Source organism: Physeter macrocephalus, unplaced genomic scaffold (genome assembly GCF_002837175.3).
Source record: "Physeter macrocephalus isolate SW-GA unplaced genomic scaffold, ASM283717v5 random_1658, whole genome shotgun sequence".
Lineage (NCBI taxonomy): Eukaryota > Metazoa > Chordata > Mammalia > Artiodactyla > Physeteridae > Physeter > Physeter macrocephalus.
The window spans coordinates 1-20,845 of record NW_021146874.1 but is presented as its reverse complement, the minus strand read 5'-3'; the positions used below and the strand labels follow the sequence as shown (position 1 = coordinate 20,845).

The 20,845-nt window shown below is 46.6% G+C and overlaps 1 long non-coding RNA gene across 1 annotated transcript; it reads left to right on the top strand.

Annotated features, from left to right (window-relative positions):
* Positions 1 to 2,226: 2,226 nt before the first annotated feature.
* Positions 2,227 to 4,911, top strand: LOC114485537 (uncharacterized). Its single transcript, XR_003678948.2, has 3 exons — positions 2,227 to 2,296; positions 2,430 to 2,532; positions 4,664 to 4,911. It is a non-coding gene; the product is annotated as an uncharacterized lncRNA (long non-coding RNA).
* The last annotated feature ends 15,934 nt before the right edge of the window (positions 4,912 to 20,845 follow it).

The following is a 20,845-nucleotide window of genomic DNA, read 5'->3' as shown; positions in this document are numbered from 1 at the left end:
AGGTTTCATTACACTTTGCTTACTAGGCAGGACACTCGGTGAGAGCAGAAGCTCTAGAATCAGTATGCCTGGGTTTGCATCCTGGCTCCACCACTTTACTAGCTGTATGATTTTGGAGCATGTGACTCAACTTCTCTTAGACTGTTTTCCTATGGTAAAATAAGAATGATAATAATGCCTACCTCACAGGGCTAAGGTGAGGATCAAATAAGTTAATACATGAGTGTGTGGCACTGCAGAAAGCACTCAATAAATGTCAGAGATTGTTTTGAGTTTTCCAACCTATATGTAACTGGTGATGTTTCTTTTTTTTTTTTTTTTTTTTTTTTTGCGGTACGCGGGCCTCTCACCGCCGTGGCCTCTCCCGTTGCGGAGCACAGGCTCTGGACGCGCAGGCTCAGCGGCCATGGCTCACGGGCCCAGCTGCTCCGCGGCATGTGGGATCTTCCCGGACGGGGGCACCAACCCGTGTCCCCTGCATCGGCAGGCGGACTCTCAACCACGGCGCCACCAGGGAAGCCCTTGGTGATGTTTCTTTTATGTAACTGGTGATGTTTCCTTATAGTAGCGACTAGAAAGCTCAGAGATGAATCGATGGCTACACTCCACTTAGGGTACTGAACCTAAGAAATACAAGTGTATCAACTTCATCATCTTTCCTTAACCTTGTCTTTTGTAAAGCCCCACTAAATTCTTTTTTGGAAAAAAAGGGAAGCATTAAAAGGGTTCTTTCTGAGAATTAAATGTGAAGTATTACTTGACACTCCTCCTGCCCCTGAATTTATTATGTTTTAATGTACTTAGGTAGTAAGCTCCTTAAGAGACAAAAAACAACCCTATTAGTGAGTGCATCCCAGATGAATAGCAATACATGTTTGTGGCTGGATTGATCAAGGGAATTTAAAGAGGCCTGAGCACAACCCTTAACAACGTTCCCTGATGAAGGTGATGCAACACCATCCAAACCCTAGTCAGGCAAACCTAGGTTTAAATCCCTGGTTCTACCTATTACTAACTGTTAGGATGGACAGACAACTCTAAGCCTTGGTTCCTTTACATGTAAAATGATACACAAAGTTGCCTGACACACAGCATCCCATGTTGCATGATAAATGTTCGGATCAAGTAAAATTTCTATTTCATGGGAGATACGCAGCTGGGCTAAACTACTGTTAACGACCTCCATTAATTATGTTACTTTGTACTTCTGTGCCTGTTTGTCTTTACTTGTGTAGTTCCCGCTCCAGGGATGACTCCTCCCCATCCCAATCTTATATCTTCAAGGCGTGATACAAACGTCAGCTTCTCTGTAAAACCCTCCCTTAACCGACCAGTAAGAACGAACGGCTTCCTTCTGTGTTCCAGTAAGACTTTCATACTTGTATGGCACTCACTACCACGCGTAACTTGTGTAATTTGTTGTGTACACGGACTCCTTAGGGACAGGGGTCCTGTGTTAATCACCTTGGTCCCTGTCCCTTTCCTGTCCCTTCTCCTGGCCAAAGGCCAAGCACATCGCCACGATGCGTACGCAACGTAACCAGAGAAACTGATTCGACAAGAGCAACAGAACTAAACTCTCTGATCTAGCGTGAATGCTGAAGCGGCCTTAACCCCTGGGAAACTACTAAAGTAAACGTGAAACAGTATGCAAGAAAAGGTAAAAAGTACTAATGGATCCCCAACTCCTAAGGGAATGAAGTGACCATCTGTCCTGGGAAGGTTCTGAGAAGCTGTATGCACTAGCGTACTCCGGCTGCGGGATCTCCCTGGTCAGGCAGACCTGGGATCTCCTACTTCTGCAGGCCTAGCTCGGGCCGGGCAGGCAACAGGGGGATGCGCGCTCCAGCCCGCAGGCCCCCTGAGGCCTAAGCAAGCTCGGCGCCGTGACTCAGCCCCTGGCGCCAGCCAACAGCCAGCCGGCCTCCCCTCACCTTGGCCAGCTTCTCGCACTCCGGCAGTCGCTGATCCACCGTGGCGCTGTAGTCCACCTCCATCTTGACGATGCGCCCATCTGCCCGCTCCGAGCCGCCGTCCGCCATGGTCCCTGCCCGAGCGTACCTTGATGTCCCCCTAATTCGGTACCACTCGTCACCCACACCGGAAGCCGCCGGCGCACACGCTCAGGCAGTGCGTCGGCAGCCCGCGCGAAGGACCCCACGAGGCCCCCTGCGCTGGCCGCCAGGCAGGCAGCGCCGCGGACAGCCCTGGGGGGCGGAGCTGGGGCGCGGGGCTCGCTCGTGCACCCTACGACCGGTTCTGTCTTTGCTGACAGACTTCTCATCTACAGTTTGCGGTGAGAAAAGCTAGTGTAATCGAATAGGCTATGATACATATTCTTACACCTCTGCTTTGAAATATTATGATTTCTCAGAGCCGTGGGCAAGTCGCTTAACTTTTCTTGGATCTCGGTTTTCTCCTGTCTATAGGAGCAGGCTGAAATAAACGCCGAAGAAAAGAGTTCTCAGGTTTCAGCTGGTTGAGAATCTTGGTGGCTTAATCTGTGGGATCTCTTAAAGTTAATAAGAGAAGGTATGGCAGTGGCTCAGTAGTATAATAGGTAAATATTGTGTTGGTAAGAAGAATCTTTAGAAAGACGTTTTATTTGCTTTCCCTTTCCCTCTTGTGAGCATCAAAAGAGATCACGTATATCCGAGCCGATTTTCCAATTAAGGACCATACAAGTTTTCTTTATTATCATCCACACCATCTGGGTCCCTTTTTTTTTAAAAAAAGCTTAAGATCCTTGAAAGTGAGAATGAGGCTGTGTGTGGTGTGGTCCAACTGTCAACAGTAGCCTGGGAAGCAAACGGGAAATCTTAGAGCGGTCTACTGTTATGTTAGTGATTTTCAGTTTAATCAGCACCAACCTCCCTTTATATATGCTGAATAGGCCTTTTTTTAAAAAAAAAAAAACTGTTCTGGGGACTTCCCTGGCGGTCCAGTGGTTAAGACTCTGTGCTTCCCATGCAGGGGGTGTGGATTCGATCCCTGGTTAGGGAACTAATGTTCCACATGCTGCATGGCTTCGACAAAAAAATTAAAAAGAAAAAACAAACAAAAAAAACTATTCTGGGATGAAAATCATGGATAATATAACCCATCTACACACATAACTAAAAAACAAACACGAAACAAGAAAACATCCTAGCTGTAAAGGAGGAACATTGCAAAATAGCAAAATAATAGTATATTTCAAAATATAAAGGCTAAAACATGTCTACAGTAGAAACACAAAGAAGTAACCATTTGCTTGTACACATATACAATACAATAACTATAAATGCAAATGTTACAGCTGCCACAGGTGTGTTCTTTTGGTTCCTCAAGCATAAGGGCGGCATGATTTTTCCAGTATGATGTACAACTTCTTGGTAAAGTTCTGACTATATCGAAGTATAATCTTCCATTGTTTTTCATACAGAAGAAGTCTTAGAAAATTTAGTGCATATTAAAACTTCAAAAAAAAAAAGCTTGAGGGGCTTCCCTGGTGGCGCAGTGGTTGCGCGTCCGCCTGCCGATGCAGGGGAACCGGGTTCGCGCCCGGGTCTGGGAGGATCCCACGTGCCGTGGAGTGGCTGGGCCCGTGAGCCATGCCCGCTGGGCCTGGGCGCCCGGAGCCTGTGCTCCGCAACGGGAGAGGCCGCAGCAGAGGGAGGCCCGCATACCACAAAAAAAAAAAAAAAAAAAAAAAAAACTTGGCATATGTATAATGGAGTTAGGCCTCAGACACATAAGGAGGTGTCTGGCAGGACATTGAAAAGTGTGATGGAATGTGAGACGATATTTTATTGTGTAGGTTTGTTGCATTGCAGTTGTTCAGCATCCCAATTACATGTTGATACCTTCCTCATCCACCGTGACTGTGACAACCCCAAATTCTCTTACAAATTTCAAAAGCACACTCTAACAGCTCGTTGAGACACACTAGGGTAAGATGTTTTCTGGCTCTACATTTGGTGGGCAGTTGGTTTGACTAGAGTAGACAAAAGGATTTGGAGTTCTACACTTTGTGTGAAAAGTTTGAAAAAACAAAAAGTAAGAAAGGTGTGATGGACTAAACAGATTTATAGTTTATGGAACTCAAAAAATAAGAGTGTAAAGAAGGCAAAAGGTGGAAAAAAGTCAGTTGGCTCCACACCAAACTGAAGCCCTTCCTCGCTAGACTTGGAGGTAACCATATTGAAAGCCAATTGAAATCTAAGGAAAAGCTTGCAAAGGAAACAAAAAGTTAAAGTGAAGTAAATAAAGAAGGAAACCAGTAAAAGTCTGAGCAATGGGCAGAGAAAATAGGTAAAAGTACTGTATTATAGACAGACTCTTTATAAATCTATTATTTGAGTGAGTGTGAGATTAAATTTGTGGCTTTGTAAGAAAAATTGGTTTCAGAAGAGAAAAATTGGCAGTGGAAGAATAAGGAATCTAGGAATTCCCTGGCTGCCCAGTAGTTAGGACTCCAAGCTTCCACTGCAGGGGCCACAGGTTCCATCCCTGGTTAGGGAAACCATATGCCACGCCGCATGACGAAAAAAAAAAAAAAAAAAAAAAAAGAATAAGGAATCTAAAATGAAAGGAGAAATACTGATTGGAAAAAGTTTATTCAGAAAGAACCATGGGGGCTCCCCTGGTGGCGCAGTGGTTGAGAATCCGTCTGCCAATGCAGGGGTTCCGGGTTCAAGCCTTGGTCCGGGAAGATCCCACATGCTGTGGAGCAACTCAGCCCGTGCGCCACAACTACTGAGCCCGCGAACCACAACTACTGAGCCCACGTGCCACAACTACTGAAGCCCATGCCTAGAGCCCGTGCTCCGCAGCAAGAGAAACCAGCGCAATGAGAAGCCCATGCACCGCAACGAAGAGTAGCCCCCGCTCCCCGCAACTAGAGAAGACCTGCACACAGTAACGAAGACCCAATGCAGCCAAGAATAAATAAATAAATTTATAAAAATAAAAATAAATAAATAAAATAAAAATTTAAAAAAAGAAAGAACCATGGTAATATATATTATGATACTAATTATTGAAAATAGTGTGCCTATATATTAATTACTACATTGGTATATATATTTTTTCATATTTGGCATTTCTGGCACTTTCAGCTTATTGGCTGTGCACATATCTGACCCAAAGTTCCTGCCTTTGTGAAGTGAACATTCTAATGGGGAGGGAGACAAAATCAACATGTAAATATGTGCCAGGGGTGATAGTGCTCGAAGAGGGCATCGCCAGTGAGCCAAGACCTGAAGTAAGGGAGTCTTGCAGGTCGCGGAGGGGTGAAGATTCCAGGCAGAGGCAGGAGGAGCAAGAACCCTGAGCTGAGAGCAATCAGATCATGCCTGGCTTGTTTAAAAACCAGAACGAGTAAGGGCGAGAGTTGTAGGAGATGAGGTTTAAGGCAATTTGACCATTAGAAGGACTTGGTTTTTCATCTGAGTGAGGTGGAGAGCCAATGGGAGTTTGGGGCAAAGGAGTGGCAGGAGCTGATTTACATAGTAAAAGAATCACTCTGTTTCCTAAGAGACAGAAGCTGTTTTCTGCTGGGCAGAAGCTGGGAGACTAGTTAGAAAGTTTGGGCAATAATGCAGGAGGAAAATGATGGTGTCTTGGACGAGGGTGCAGGCAGTAGAAGTGGTAAGAAGTGGCTAGATCCTGGATATAATCTGAAAATAGAGCCAAGATAGGACATGTGGCTTGTTATGAGAGGAAAGGGGTCAAACATGTCTGCAAGATTTTTGAGCTCAATCTCTGAAAAGATGGAGTTGCCATTTGCCAAAATAGAGGAGACTAGGGACAAGAAAGTCAGAGGGAAAAGGACAGGAGTCAGTTTTGGATATGTTAAGCTGAGGTGCCTATTGGGTGTCCAAGTGACGATGCTGAGAAGGCAAGTGGCTATACAAACATCAAATTAAAGGGAGTCATTTGGGCTAGAGATTTGAAGTTAGGAGGCATTAACATACTGATGGTATTGAAAGTCACAGGGCTTACATTACAGAAAACTTCCTGAAATGTGTGTAAAATATTTGTTTGTAAAATATTTGTTTTTATTTATTTACTTACATATTTTTTGGCCGCGCCACTTGTGGGATCTTAGTTCCCCGACCAGGGATTGAACCCGGGCAGTGAAAGCGCCGAGTCCTAACCACTGGACAACCAGGGAATTTCCAAAATATTTGTTTTTATAAATTGCTTATTTTAAAGGCAATGGGAGAACTTGATATTTTCAAGTCTGTTATGAATCATTTTGTAAAGAAAAATATGCTGTATTTTATCTTTTGGGTAAATGTCAGGTGAGTAAAGGCATACCTAAGTCATTATATCCATTTACTCTTGCTGCTGTAAGAAATACCATGAATTTGGTGGCTTGAAACAAAAACAACTGATGCTCTCACAGTCTGGAATACAGAAGTCTGAAGTCAGTGTCAGTGGGCTGAAATCAAGGTATGGCAGGGCCATGTTCTCTCTGGAGGCTCTAGGGGACAATCTGTTCCTTGCCTCTTCCAGCTTCTGGTGGCTGTGGGTGTCCCTTGGCTTGTGGTCTCATCACTCCAATCTGCTTTCATGGTCACAGTGCCTTCTCCTCTTCTGTGTGTGTGTGTGTGTGTGTGTGTCAGATGTCCACCTGCCTTTCTTCTACACAGATACTTGTGACTATATTTAGGGACACCCAGATAACCCACGATAATCTCATCTCAAAGTCTTTAACTTAACCACATCTGCCAAGACCCTTTTTCCAATACGGTAACATTTTCAGTTTCCAGGGCTCAGGGCCTGATGTCTTCGGGGGCCATTATTCAGCTGCACTGTAGTCACCTACGCAATTTCTAAACTGGGGTTTTGATATAAACGGTTACATACTCTTAAATAGCAAACATAATTCCTTCTTCTCTCTGGGGACATTTAAAATGTTCCACAAAAAGTCAAATTCCATGACGTCTCTATGGCACTACATAGCTAAGAAATACTATTTCTGGATCTGTGTTGACATCATTTGATGATACTAGGTCAAATATACTTTGGCATTAAAGAGTTACCGTAAGTTATGGTTGCACAGTTACTTCCTCTTAAAGGATACTCAGGGTCAAGGACAACGTCTTCTTTCATCACTAAAATTTCTCTCCAGTGAGTATAGGTTACAGATCCTCTCATAATTCATCTCAAAATATTACAATGTTTTGCCAACTTCTGTAAAAACAGGTAATGCAATAAAAAGTAAAACCTTCATAAAATTTATTATAGCTTATTTATTTAAAAAAAAAAGAAGACAAAGCCATACGTTTGGCCACGGATCCTCCAGGTTTTTTTCCCGTGTGAAACAATTTGTACCACATTATTGTCAATTAATCTTTATTTTATGAGCATTTACTGCACAGCTATAAGCAATTCCACATGAAAGGCATTCTCCGTATTTAATAGAGGCCTGATAAATGGGTCTACACATAAGAATTGCTTCAGGACTTGCTTTGTGTAGTTTTATTAAGAATGAATTTAACATTTGCATAGGACATAACAAGGTTAGACATACAAGTGTTTAAAACACACACACACACACACACACACACACACACAGAGGAATATACAGACATAGCCTTCTCTGGAATTAAATAATGTTTAATAAAACAAAAATTAATTGCAAAGTGTAACTTTTTCAAAAATCGCCCTTAAAGAGGGGGAGGGGCATGTCAAAAGGACGCAGGAACCGACCCGGAAGAGCTACCCATGGCCAAAGCTGGACCAGTATGAACAATAAAAACAACGTCGTATTGAATTATAGCTCAAAGTAGAGAAGAAATATGCCTGAGTCCACACTGATATAAATAAATAATTGAATGAACACACAAATGAGGGAGAAAGGACACATCTTGCAGGATACCATATTGTGTGTGTAGATACCCTCCCCTTGAGGGGGTGGGGCTTAGCTCTGCTCCCTTGAGTGTAGGCTGCACTTCAAGACTGCCTTCCAAAGAACAGAGTATGGAAAGGGAAAACTAGTCACTTTACAATAGAAAAACTTGGTAGACATTACCGTAACCAAATGATCAAGGTTAAAGTTAAGCCCTTTATCAAGGGCTACTTGGCTAATAGAAAGCAGAGCATGGGAATGAGAAGGGGACATCTTTATAGAACTGTGATGTAACAGTTTTGTTCTGTTCCTTCTCTCCTTAGCTCTAAAACAAGTTGAAGTTCAGTCTCTTCAAAAGCTTCTTTCGAGTAGCTACACATTTAGATAAGATTAATGAATGTTACATAATACAGTGATTCTGCACTGCAGCAGTTCCCCCCCTCCACACCCATCCCCATATTTGGCAATGTACGTGGGTGGGTGGGTGGGATGGCTACTGATACTCAGTGCGTAGAGACCAGGGATGCTGCTGAATCCTACAGTGATTCCCCCAGCAAAGAATTATCTGTTATCAAATGCCAATAGTGCCAGGGTCGAGAATCCTGAACTCATATGCATACATCTAATAGACCTTTATTGGGTACCCACAATATCCCTCAAACCAGGCTACACTTTCCAGATGACACAATAGGACATGGTCTATCTCCTCAGGAAGCTTACCATCATGTTGGGGAATTGGAGAACAAGTGAAACACTTCAAGTAAAGGATATGACATTATATATATAAAGGCCACACTGGCATACAAACCAGAACCAAAATGAATAGTCCAGATCAGTGTTCTGGGTTGTCTAGAAAGGTAAAGAGTTATCTAGAATGGCTCCATGTAGGAGATAGGATTCTCATTGGGCCTTGATGAACCCACAGACTTTAGATCTAGTGAGGAGGAAATAGGAAGATGGAAAGAACCACAATAGCTTACTTTAAAAGTACCAGGGGTATTCTTGGAATAAAATATGAAGAGTCACGAAGTCTGTTGATACACTCTTCTTTCAGATCCTAGTTACAGACAGAACCCTACAGTTTTGTTTTTTTTTTTTCACACAAACTGGGAAGAGGTTTCAATGTGGGGGAGGGGTCAGTCAACAGAATTCGGGTGAAGACAATGGGTTGAACAGCCCCTCAGATGATTGATTGAGATGCACACCTCCCCCATCTCGCGTTCTGAGAACGCCTGCCTTCAGAGGGTGTCACCCATCTGAGAATATATGCTGTCATAGACATGAGTAGGCTAATATTCTTTTCCTTTTGGTCGCATCATTCCTCACTGGTAACTTTACTCTTGGTTCTTCTTTTTGCCCTTTGCTCCCCATACACACTTTTTAATATGTGATGATCTGTAACTGTAGAGTGTACGTTGTTAATAGAACATCGCTACCATCCATAGTGATGATAGCAACACCTTCAAGGCTCTTTGGAAATGGATATTGCGAACTCCATTGGTTGAAAAGAAACAAAGATACAGTTCTCGCCAGACTCTTGCTGACGAGGTGACTTAAAACATTTTAAAGCAAAGTGTCTGACCAGTAGATGGCGCCCTCCTCCCTTGTGTGAATGAGTTATGAATGAATAAGCTCTCCCTTTGCCCTCCCCTCCCCCAAGCACTGTTGTAGAGAAAACCCATCGGTTCCCAAGTCCTATCCATATCTTTTACATTCATCGTCTTTTCTTCATTCGCTGTCTAATTCAGACCCTCTCCATTTGTCTCCTATAGAATTACAGTAATATAAACCTCTGGCCTCTGGTATCCTTCTGTCCGAACCCATCCAACACACTACCATCAGAATCACTTTCCAGCAACACAGATTGTCAGTGCCCTGCTGCTTAATTGTGTCCTGAGGGAGGGGGTGGGAGAGGATTCTCTGTGAAGGCAGTGGCAAAAGCAGTAAGTGGAGCCCTTCTCTAGACAACAGAGTTTTTTCATTTGGCTGGAGTAGGGCTGGGGAAGGGTTGATGGGGCCCTGTGGGAAAGGTAGATTCAGAGCCTTGATCCTCCGGCCAGGGAATTTTAACTTGCTCAGTTAGACCACAGAGAACACTAAGGTTTTGAAGGCAGCAGGATTAGAGCTGTGCCTGAACAAGGGTAATGTGACCAGGCGTGCGGACTTACTGAAAAGGAAAAGTCCAATGAAAAGGTCAGCTTAGCAGAGGGGAAAGGACAGAAGCATATATGTGGTAATTTGCAGTTTGCGAGATTCGGAGAAGTAGTTCCTCAACCGTAATATTCATCGGTAAAATACTTCATTACAGAATCAATGTCAGGAAACATCTAGGAAAGCCAGGAATTTGTCCACATACCCTGATGTCCTGTTTTCATATGCATGTGTGGCTAGCCAATACATCCCCTAGCTGCCTCTGGGAAGAGTTTTAAGTGCCAGAAGTGAAGCCACTACGCGTGTTTTAGTAAGAAGCAGGAAAAAGAAAAACAGCTTGAGCTTCCTCTGCATATCACAGGCTTTCATGTGTTATTATTCAGCAGTACAGTATCAGATTTAGATTTTCCACCTCGAGGAATTTGGTTTAGCTTTAATTAGTTGCTGTGACTCTTTCTAAGCCAACTCTGGGAAGCATTTATCTAGAAAATAGTTTTTCCCTAGAATATAAGCTGGATAGAGGGTGTCATTTTTCTATCAGCCTTTGTAGCATGTTCACACAGTTTTAATTTCTCTCCAGCCATCTGGATGATTTTAGCCCAGCCCACCATAGTTATATTGGTTAATTATTTATTACTCATAATTTTAAATACTATAAGATTGAGGCCATCAGTATCGCCATCCAAAGCCCTGTGAGGAGCTGCAGGATCTTAGAGCACGAATATTTTTTCTGAGGAAAGATGATGCTTGCAGGTTATTCTGCAAAGAGGCAACTGATGCATTTTTCATCCAGCAACTTTTCAGAAAAACAAGCTTAAAAATACCAGACAAATGAAAAACAGACTTCAGCAGTTACATGCAGCTTCCTGAGTAACTGAAGAATGTGCCTCTTGTGGTTAAAATGAGGGATCTGTTTAATATGGATGAAATACCAACACTCCAGGCATTTTCACTGACATTTCACTGTGACTTTTTGAACTTGGGAGTGCTGACAGGAAAACCTATTCTTGCTGCTCTGCGAAGCCTGCAGTCAGACTGCAGAGCAGGGCCAGGAGAGGTAAAAGGCTATGCCTGGTTCATGTTCCCCCTGGTTTGTGTGTCTTTCTGTTTGGATTTCATTTGCATTCACATTGTTGCACTTTCCAGTTTCTGGATTCCTGCTCTGAAACCAGTTAGGAAACCAGGCAAGGGTTTGCTCTCCTGCTCCCAAATCCCATCGCCTCTCCAGCGCTGGTCTTGCTTACCGGACCAAAGTGAAAACGCTCTCAGTGGGCATTTGTAAAAACCTTCTCTAAAGGTCAAGGGGCACTTTTGTACCTTGGACCCAGAAGCTACCCAGAGTGGCTGGACAGAGCACTGTGGCACCCGGGGTACCTTTGAGAGCAGATTCAAAGGGTAAAGGAGCCGAAGGGAGCCCCCTCTTCCGATCCTCCCCATCGCCGGCCGGCCTCGACTCTCCGCGGCAGCCCTGCCGCCCGGCAGCAGCCCGGGAGAGACACGCTGTTTTGTTTAAATCCTCCACATTCTTTGCCATTTCCCCATTGGCCGGATGGGGCTACCCTCCCCGCCGAGGCGACTGCTGATGTCAGCTTCGCTCGCGCTCGCTCCTCCCGCACCCACCTCCCCGGCCCGAGGCACACTGCATGCAGCTCGGCGCCGACTCTCCGGCCCCGGCGAGGTGGCTGCAAACTCTCGGGCACGCACGGCGCTCGGGGATCCGGACTCGGGGGAGGGGACGCGCACGGAAGGCGCCAGCTTCCTCCCGCCCGCCCCTCGCAGCCGCGAGCCGAGGTCGGAGGAACCCGGAGCCCCAGCCCGGCAGAGCTGAGCGGCAGCGGCGGCGGCGGCTTCCCTTTTCTCCCCTAGCGAGCCCTGAAGCGCCTCGGGGACCGGCCCTAAAAAGAGCAGGAAATCTTGTTTACCGCCCGGGGAGCACAGCCGATCGAGCCTTTGTCTGGAAAGTCAGCATCTCTGGCTCCGTCTGCAATGTGTGCCTGGTGACATTAGCCTTGGGCAGACCGGCCGGAAAAGGGGGGTCGCCAGGTTCAGATCTGGTTTCAGAGGCGGATCGAGCGGGTGACTTTTGTGCATTCGTTTTAATTTTTGGAAATCTCTCTTTTTTTTCCTCCCTCGCCCGCTGCCGGGCATGTCCTGATCTGGCGCCCGCTACTACTGCCCCGGGCTGCCGATCAGAGCGGTTTCCAGTGGGTCTCCCTCCCTCCCTGCCTGACTTTGCAACACCGGGTTCCAGGCGGATCGACCTCGGCGAGGAAGGAGGCGGGGGAGCCGCGAACACCAGGACCCAAGCCTTGACATGCTCTCGGGCGGAGAGGAGGAAGCCAGGACCTGAGCGCACGGCCGGGGCTGCTTCGCCGCCCGGCTCCGAGCACGGGGCTCCGGGCGCTTTGCCCTGCGCCTGTGCGGCAGCCTTGTTGGTCTGGAGGAACCCCCCTCTTCCCGCCTCGGGGGTCCGCGGCCGGCAGGACCATGCTGCTGAAGGAGTACCGGATCTGCATGCCGCTCACCGTAGCCGAGGTAAGCGCCGCGCCGGGCCCGGCCTCGCCCACTCCCCGTCCCCGGCTCCGGGGCGCCGCGCCTCCCGCCTCCGCCTCCCGGCCGACGGCTCCACTGCGGGCGGAGGGGAAACCCTGGTGGAAAACTGCCTCCCAAACCAGGAGGCTGGAGGGGGAGGAGGAAGTGGAATTGCTGCTTCCACTTGTCACCCCAGCAAGGAGGGCGGTGTTGGGTGGGGCGGTGGACTGCAGGTGGGTTTGGGGGGGCATCCAGAATCCAGATTGCTGGGGATCAGAATGCGCCAAAGGGATTTGGTCGCCCCCTCCCTCCAATTAAGAAAATGAATAAAGCAAGCCCAAGAGCCCCAAGCATGCCCGGGTACCTGGGGGGGCAATCCGACCTGGCGTGGGCCCAGGTTCCCCTCCCGCCCTTCGCTGGAAGGTTAGGATAAGGGAGAAGCCCTTCGCCCTCGGGATTTGGAGGACCCGGGCCCCGCTCCGGGGCACCTCGGAACCCTCGGGGGGTCCGTTTGGGCTCGGACCCCTTGCTATCCCCGCCAGACTGGGCGCCGCTCCCGCCACGCCCGCGCTTCGAGGCCCCCGGACCTGGCTTCGACCTTTCTCTAACTGCCTGGGTCGAAAACTTTCTGCCTGTCTTGTTTCTTGGGCCGCGGGGAGAGCTCTCTGCGGGTGAGCGGGGAACGGCAGGGGCTGCGGCGCGGCCACAGGGGGGCGCTCCAGCACGTGGGTGCGGGCCCGATCCGGGTTCCCGGGTCCCGCAGCTGCAGGGCGAGGGGAGGCTGCTTGTCCTGGGCTCGTCCTCCACGCGCTGCTCAGGTTCCTTTCTCCCGAACCCCTCCCACCCCACCCCCTTCCCCCACCCCAAGCCTCAAGCTCGATCTTTCAGGAAATGATGACTCAGTGAGGATTATTCAGGCCCCGGCTTTCCTTTATTCCCGCTCTGCCTCCCTATCTTTGGTGATTTCACAATTGCTTAGCGCTTGTCCAGGGACATCGTGGGAGCTTAAAGCCAATCAAGGCAATTTGAAACTTACCAGTGTGGTTTGGTGTGGCAACACACATGACACCGGCGACCCAAACCGTGTTTATGTTTAAATACAGTGCACTTAATCTGTCAGACGTGTTATTGAGCCACTACTTGGGGAAGGGGCGAGGTGCTTTGGGAGAGAGAAAGATGGGGACTTGTCTTCATTTGTTGTCTGGAGCAAGTGTTAAGGCAAGAGCCAAGTACAATCCAAGGCAAGATCAAAGTATAGCTCCGAGTTTACAAAATGTATTCTAGGGACGCTGGCTGCCAAAGAGATCAGCCCCCACCCCAATGATAAACGGAGCGGTGCAGTTCGTTGGCTTTGGAGGAGATAGCATTTGAGCAAGGTCTTGAAGGATGGATGCCATGTGGGTAGGCAGACCGTGTAAATCATGTGGAGAAGCAGCACACAATGTTATGTGGACGATGGGAGAGGCAAATGAATGAAACTGGTTAACCGGAGTTTTTCTAGAAAAGGTTGAGCTCTTTCCAGCCCTGAGCAATGAGCTGGAGTAGTTCAGCTTGGAGGTGTGTCTGCTTCCACTCCATCTCCTCCTAATGACTTTATTTACTGAGAGGAGTTTGGGATCTAGGGGCAATGCTGGTACTGCATGAAATGCCCCCCATTGCAGGTGATAGGAAAGTAACCCGCTCTAGAAAATTCTGTACTACCTACAAAATCTCTTTATTCTGTTTTTTTTCCCTTCTCAGGCTTTCTTGAACCCTCAGGCACTGCTCTTTCTCCACTTTTTTTTTTTGGTACTGAAATAACTACAACTTTGGGGTGAAGTAATCATATTTGAGTGGTATAGGTGGAGGCCCTTGCTTTCTTGATTGGCAAATGAAATGAGACTCGGCCTGTAATATAATGTATAATTATAACTTAATTAATGTGTAATTCATTTGGACCAAAGCATGATTCAGTGTCTGTAAGGTCATATTCCGAAGTAGTGTTCTTCTTTGTTAGCGAAGCAGAGGGGCAGTTTAGATTGAGGAGGGTTTCAAAGCGGAAGGATTCAGGTTAACCAAGTCAGATGATGGATGAGGACACGAGGCCCAGCTTGCCAGAGGTTAGACCCCTAGAGTCTGGTAGTGAACCCCACAATCCACCATCCACCTTAGCACTGTGTCCTCCCAACCTTAACACTGAAAACTGGGAAGCCATTATCTTCAAAGAAGACAATTAACATCAACTTTGGTAGACTTTTAGAAACCTCACTTTTGCTACAACTCTTGATTTGCTTTGGGCCTGATTCAGCCTACATGAAACTTCTAGGATTTGTCCCTGTTCTGACAACCACAGCTAATTAGTAGCAATGTCCATACTTTTAAAAATGAGACAAATGCCCTTGTTTTGGAGAGTCATCAAAAGGACCAACACTGTATGTCCATCCTTTTTCCCTGGTCTTATCTAGTTTAACTCTTCTTGGAGGGGAGTGTAAGGGAGACTGGTGTGTTATCCACATTTTGCAGATGAGTGAACAGAGATTCAGAAAGGTTAAGTAATGTGCACCAGGCCACACAGCTAGTTAATAGCCAAGCCAGAACCAGAGCCATGGTAAAACCATTAGTATTTGTTTCTCCTTACTCTGCTTCTTGCCTGTTACTCATGTTTAATCCAGAAAAAAAAAAAAAAAATTCTTGAAAACAGATAAAGTCAGCACTATCAACTAAATGAAAAATCGAAGACCTTTTGAACTGGTGTAGAGTGTGCTAGTTTCTACTATTTCTGTCGCCTTACTTTAACTCATAAAATATTCCTTAGTTCCAGGAAAGAAGAACAGCTCTGGGAGATAAAGCAAGTAAAGCTGAATTACAGTCTAGATCAGTGTTGGTGTTTTGTTTTTCAGACATTCATATCAGAGTAAAGAATTATAAGTAACATCCCATGGATTTATTTTAATTAAAAACAAAACCCACTTCATTGGAATAGTCTCCTCATTTCTTTTCTTTTTTTTTTTTTAAATAAATTTATTTATTTATTTTTGGCTGTGTTGGGTCTTCATTGCTGTGCCCGGGCTTTCTCTAGTTGCGGTGAGCGGGGGCTACTGTTCGTTGCAGTGCGCAGGCTTCTCATTGTCGTGGCTTCTCTTGTGGCGGAGAACGGGCTCTAGGCGCGCAGGCTTCAGTAGTTGTGGCACGTGGGCTCAGTAGTTGTGGCTCGCGGGCTCTAGAGCGCAGGCTCAGTAGTTGTGGCACACGGGCTTAGTTGCTCCACGGCATGTGGGATCTTCCCGGGCCAAGGCTCGAACCCGTGTCCCTTGCATTGGAAGGCAGATTCTTAACCACTGCGCCACCAGGGAAGCCCCTCCTCATTTATTTTCAATGTTGTTGTATCTGCACTAAATATAAGCCCATTGGAAAGTTCTAAACAGCAAGGGTCCCTGGGGGCCAATAGTTGCCTATGAAGAGACAGTTGTCATTGTCTTCATTTGAAACATTTGGTGATATAGATTCTAAATTTTAGACTTGGAAGGGCCATTAGAGATGGTCTAGAGTTGAACCATTTCATTTTGTGGAGGAGAAGACTAGAGCTAGAGAAGGTGCAGTTAGTTGCCCATCTCAGCCAAGGGCAAGGTCTAGGCCAGAACCTGGAGCAAAGCTCTTTTGCTGGGATTCCTTGTTGGAAGGAAATAATCCCTAAACCGAATGTGCAAAGCAGGAGACTAAATCAGTCTCTAGTTGGAAGGTGGGTTGGAGACTCTGACCTTGTCTTCTTAGGGGAATTTTAGGAGTTGTCAGCTGCCCCTAAAGGTGGCCAGGGGCCTCTCTTTGAAGCTGCTTTTGTATAACAAGTCCACTGGTTTTCCTTAGATTGTATTTTTTTGGGGGCGGGTAGCTTTTGGATGTGTGGCTCAATGCAGATTATGGTGGAATTCAAGGTCCTTCCCTCCTAAGCCAGTCCTTGGTGCTACCACTGGTCCCGGCATCCTGATCCCAAACTGCATCTTCAGGACTCCGTGGAACACAGTCTGATCACTCCTCTCTGACAGGTCCTTATCGGTAAGATAAGCATCTTCCAAGAGCTGAGCACAGCCCAGCATGATCTAAGGTGGGAATCTTTTCAACTTCATTGCTTGCTTTGGTGTTTAATACTTCCTGTTCTGACTGCATCAACATTAATGTCTGGGATTTACTTGTGATCTTCAGGGATTTGATGCACAATGAAAAACAGAAACACTCCCCTCCAAGAAAAGAAGAAAGAGAGAGAAAAGAAAAAAAAAAACAACTTTTTTTTTTTTTTTTTTTTTTTTTTGCTGTACGCGGGCCTCTCACTGCTGTGGCCTCTCCCGTTGTGGAGCACAGGCTCCGGACGCGCAGGCTCAGCGGCCATGGCTCACGGGCCCAGCCGCTCTGCGGCATGTGGGATCTTCACGGACCAGGCACGAACCCGTGTCCCCTGCATCGGCAGGCGGATTCTCAACCACTGCGCCACCAGGGAAGCCCAAGAGTGCATTTCTAAGTGGTCCTCACCACCCTTCCACCACCACCATTATCACCACTACATCATGTAGTTAATTGCGTGTGACCTTTAGCTGAGTCCTGGGCAAACACACACAGACACACACAGACACACACACACACACACACACACACACACACGTGCATGGGAATGCAGGTGAGGGAAGGCACTAGAAACAAGCCAGAGCTGGGCATCCGCACCCCAACTCCCACCTCCACCAAGTCCTGGAGTCCACAGGCAGGGCTGCAAAAAATACAGGGGTAGAAATCAAATGATCGGTGTGGTGGAGGGCTCTGTGCACACACAGACCGGAGAGATGATTCATCTTTGTAGCATCTGGCCTGCAGGGTGGCGCACAGCAGGCGCTCAATAAATGCTTGTTGAATTAAACTGAATTGGTGAGGACTGCTGACCAGCTAGTCACGAAAGAGATGGATGAAGGACCATGGGCTTGATCACCAAGTCCTAAACACACAGGCTCTCCTGACTTTAAAGCTTGATGGGGCGGAGGGAACACTTGAGAACAAGTGAAAGGACACCTCACTCCCACACTGGCAGCAAAGTACAGAACTTACGGCCTCAAGAGGTGGAGTGGACTGAGACCATGAAAATGGTGCCAGCAAATCATGATGACCATACTTTGATCCTTAACAAGCATCATGAAAAATGGCCATGACAGGGCTTCCTCCACCCTGTGAGGACAGAAACGGTCCAATCCTGCGGCCTCTCCCGTTGTGGAGCACAGGCTCCGGACGCGCAGGCTCAGCGGCCATGGCTCACGGGCCCAGCCGCTCTGCGGCATGTGGGATCTTCCCGGACCGGGGCACGAACCCGTGTCCCCTGCATTGGCAGGCGGACTCTCAACCACTGTGCCACCAGGGAAGCCCCAAAACCCAACTTTTTAACAGAATAGTATTTTATTCTTTGTCCTGGCAGGGAGCCAGCACACTTTATCCAGGCTCCCCCGAGTCCCCAGAGAATTTTCTTGCACACATTTCTGAGAACAGATTTGGGATCGGGGTGATGCTGTCTCTGGAATGACATAAATGAAGATGCCAAAATGCCCAATAGTGCTCCTTTTTGCTCTGTTTTAAAGCATTTTCGTGAAATGCATCTGCAAACCTATTGGGGCAGAAATTCTTTAAGGAAAGAGGTTTTTTAAATATATATAAATTTATTTATTTATTTTTTGGCTGCGTTGGGTCTTTGCTGCTGCGCGCAGGCTTTCTCTAGTTGCGGCGAGCCGGGGCTCCTCTTCACTGCAGTGCGTGGGCTTCTCATTGCGGTGGCTTCTCTTGTTGCAGAGCATGAGCTCTAGGCGCGTGGGCTTCAGTAGTTGTGGCTCGCGGGCTCAGTAGTTGTGGCTCGCGGGCTCTAGAGCGCAGGCTCAGTAGTTGTGGCGCACAGGCTAGTTGCTCCGAGGCACGTGGGATGTTCCCGGACAAGGGCTCCAACCTGTGTGTCCCCTGCATCGGCAGGCGGATTCTTAACCACTGTGCCACCAAGGAAGGCCAGGAAAGAGGTTTTAAGTTTGATATTTTCATCAACACTTTGTTTTCTGTACAAAGTGATATCCTTGAGTGTAAAGGAGAAAAGACTCCTTGGATTAATCTCATAGACCTTCTCCAGGATTCCTCATAAACAGAATTTTGGAATTTTTTTTTTTTTTTAAGAATGAGCACTATTTTGACTTTTTTTTTTCCTAATTGTTAGCTTAGTTGGGAGGGACAAAGGCTGGGGTTGTGAGTGATTTCTGGGTGATCCCATTAGCTTCTCTGGCCTGTTTTACAGTTATCAGGGAACAGTGTTGCTCATTGCTGCCCAGCTGTCTCCCAAAGCTCCCTTCTTGGTCGTGAGGGGCACCCGGGAAGTGGGGGGCCGGTTAATGGATCAGTGCAAACCTTTCACCACTCATAGAACAGACAACAAGGAGCAGATGCTGTCTTCCCGGCCGGTCACTGAAAGTGACTTTGTGGAGAAAGGACACTGCATTTTCCCTGTGATTTGTCTGTGAATGCCTGTCACATGAAACAGATTCTAGACCTTGGGAGAAAAAAAAAAACCACAACACTATTGTTAACAAAACCCTAGTTAAAAGTGGGTAGTAATTAACTTTTGCTTTTCATTACAAAGGCAGGGGGCGAATTCCCAAGGCTCTTAAAAATCAACTTCAAAACACTGTATCTGATGGAGTAGAACTGATATTCAGGGAAAGTGAGGCATCTTCATTTCAGAAAGGCTTTCATTTTGGTGAATGGAGAATACTATATTTTTAGGTAGTTTTTTTAAAAAAATAATCTATTTTCAACACTTAACCTCTTTAAGATCTCTTCCTTGCCCCAGAGTGTCAATCAGGGAAGTGTGCGTGTGTGTGTGTGTGTGTGTGTGTGTGTGTGTGTATGTGTGTGTGTGTAGGGCAGAGGGTTCACAAAGATATTTTGTTTTGTTTTTTTAAATATAAAAGTGTGTGCACAGTGACAGGCAGTAAGTGTGTTTTTCAGGGGCAGCGATTACTGGAAAAGTACGTCGAGGTTCATTGCTTTGGCCGCCTGAGTGAGGGCGCAGGTGCCCTGCCTGGCCTCTGTGGATTCTGGCCTGTTTTCTGTTGCCTAGAGGTCTGTATGGTCAAGTAACTCTGAAAACTTTTTTGAAAACTAGCAAACATGTCTGCCTCTGTTCAGAGAAGAAGACAAATACAGAAACCAGCTGATTTGTAGCAAAAAGTCAGGAAGGTTTTACAAATCTTTAGCAAATTCAGCTCTCTGGGAGACGAAAAAAAGAATTTCAGATTGCAGACTGCCAACTGCCTGCCCTCTGTGTCTCATGCTTGAAATCAGGGATTTTGTTGTATTCCCAAGTGGAGATTTTTTGTAGGCTACATGGCAGATGAAGTTGAAGTGTGTTATAACTATTAAAACTGGAAAACAAATTGTATCTGGAAAATGTAAAGTTTGAAAAAAGTATCTTATGAAAACTTATTAAAAAAAAACTTATAAGCAATTCATACAGACAGGATCTCAGGGGTGCACACCTCCAGGGGGCGCCATTTACATGGAACCCAATGGGAACGGTGCAACGTGATAGCCCTGCAGCTGACCAACTGCCTTTGTCAGGCCTCTCAAGCTCCCCAGCCCCTGGTGCTGTCATGTGTTAAAACTTGAGAGTTAATAGCAGTCTTGCAGGTTTATAAGTGGATATGTTACCTCCTTAGAGACATCTTTCCTGACCGCTCCATATAAAAGTTTTCCCCTATTATTCTCTATCTTTGCACTTATTTCCTTCATAGCATTTATCTTTTTAAAATTTTTTTTATTGGAGTATAGTTGATTTACAATGGTGTGTTAGTTTCTGCTGTACAGCAAAGTGAATTAGTTATACATATACATATATCCACTCTTTTTTTTGTGTGTGTGTGTGGTATGTGGGCCTCCCTCTGTTGCGGCCTCTCCCGTTGCGGAGCACAGGCTCCGGACGCGCAGGCTCAGTGGCCATGGCTCACGGGCCCAGCCGCTCCGCGGCATGTGGGATCCTCCCAGACCGGGGCGCGAACCCGGTTCCCCTGCATCGGCAGGCGGACGGGCAACCACTGCGCCACCAGGGAAGCCCTATCCACTCTTTTTAAGATTCTATTCCCATATAGGTCATTACAGAGTACTGAGTAGAGTGCCCTGTGCTATACAGTAGGTTCTTATTAGCTATCTATTTTATATATAGTAGTGTGTATATGTCAATCCCAGTCTCCCAATTTATCCCTCCCCCCCTTTTGCATTTATCTTAATCTGTATTTATTTGTTTACTTGTTTGTCATCCATCTCCATCACTATCTTTTC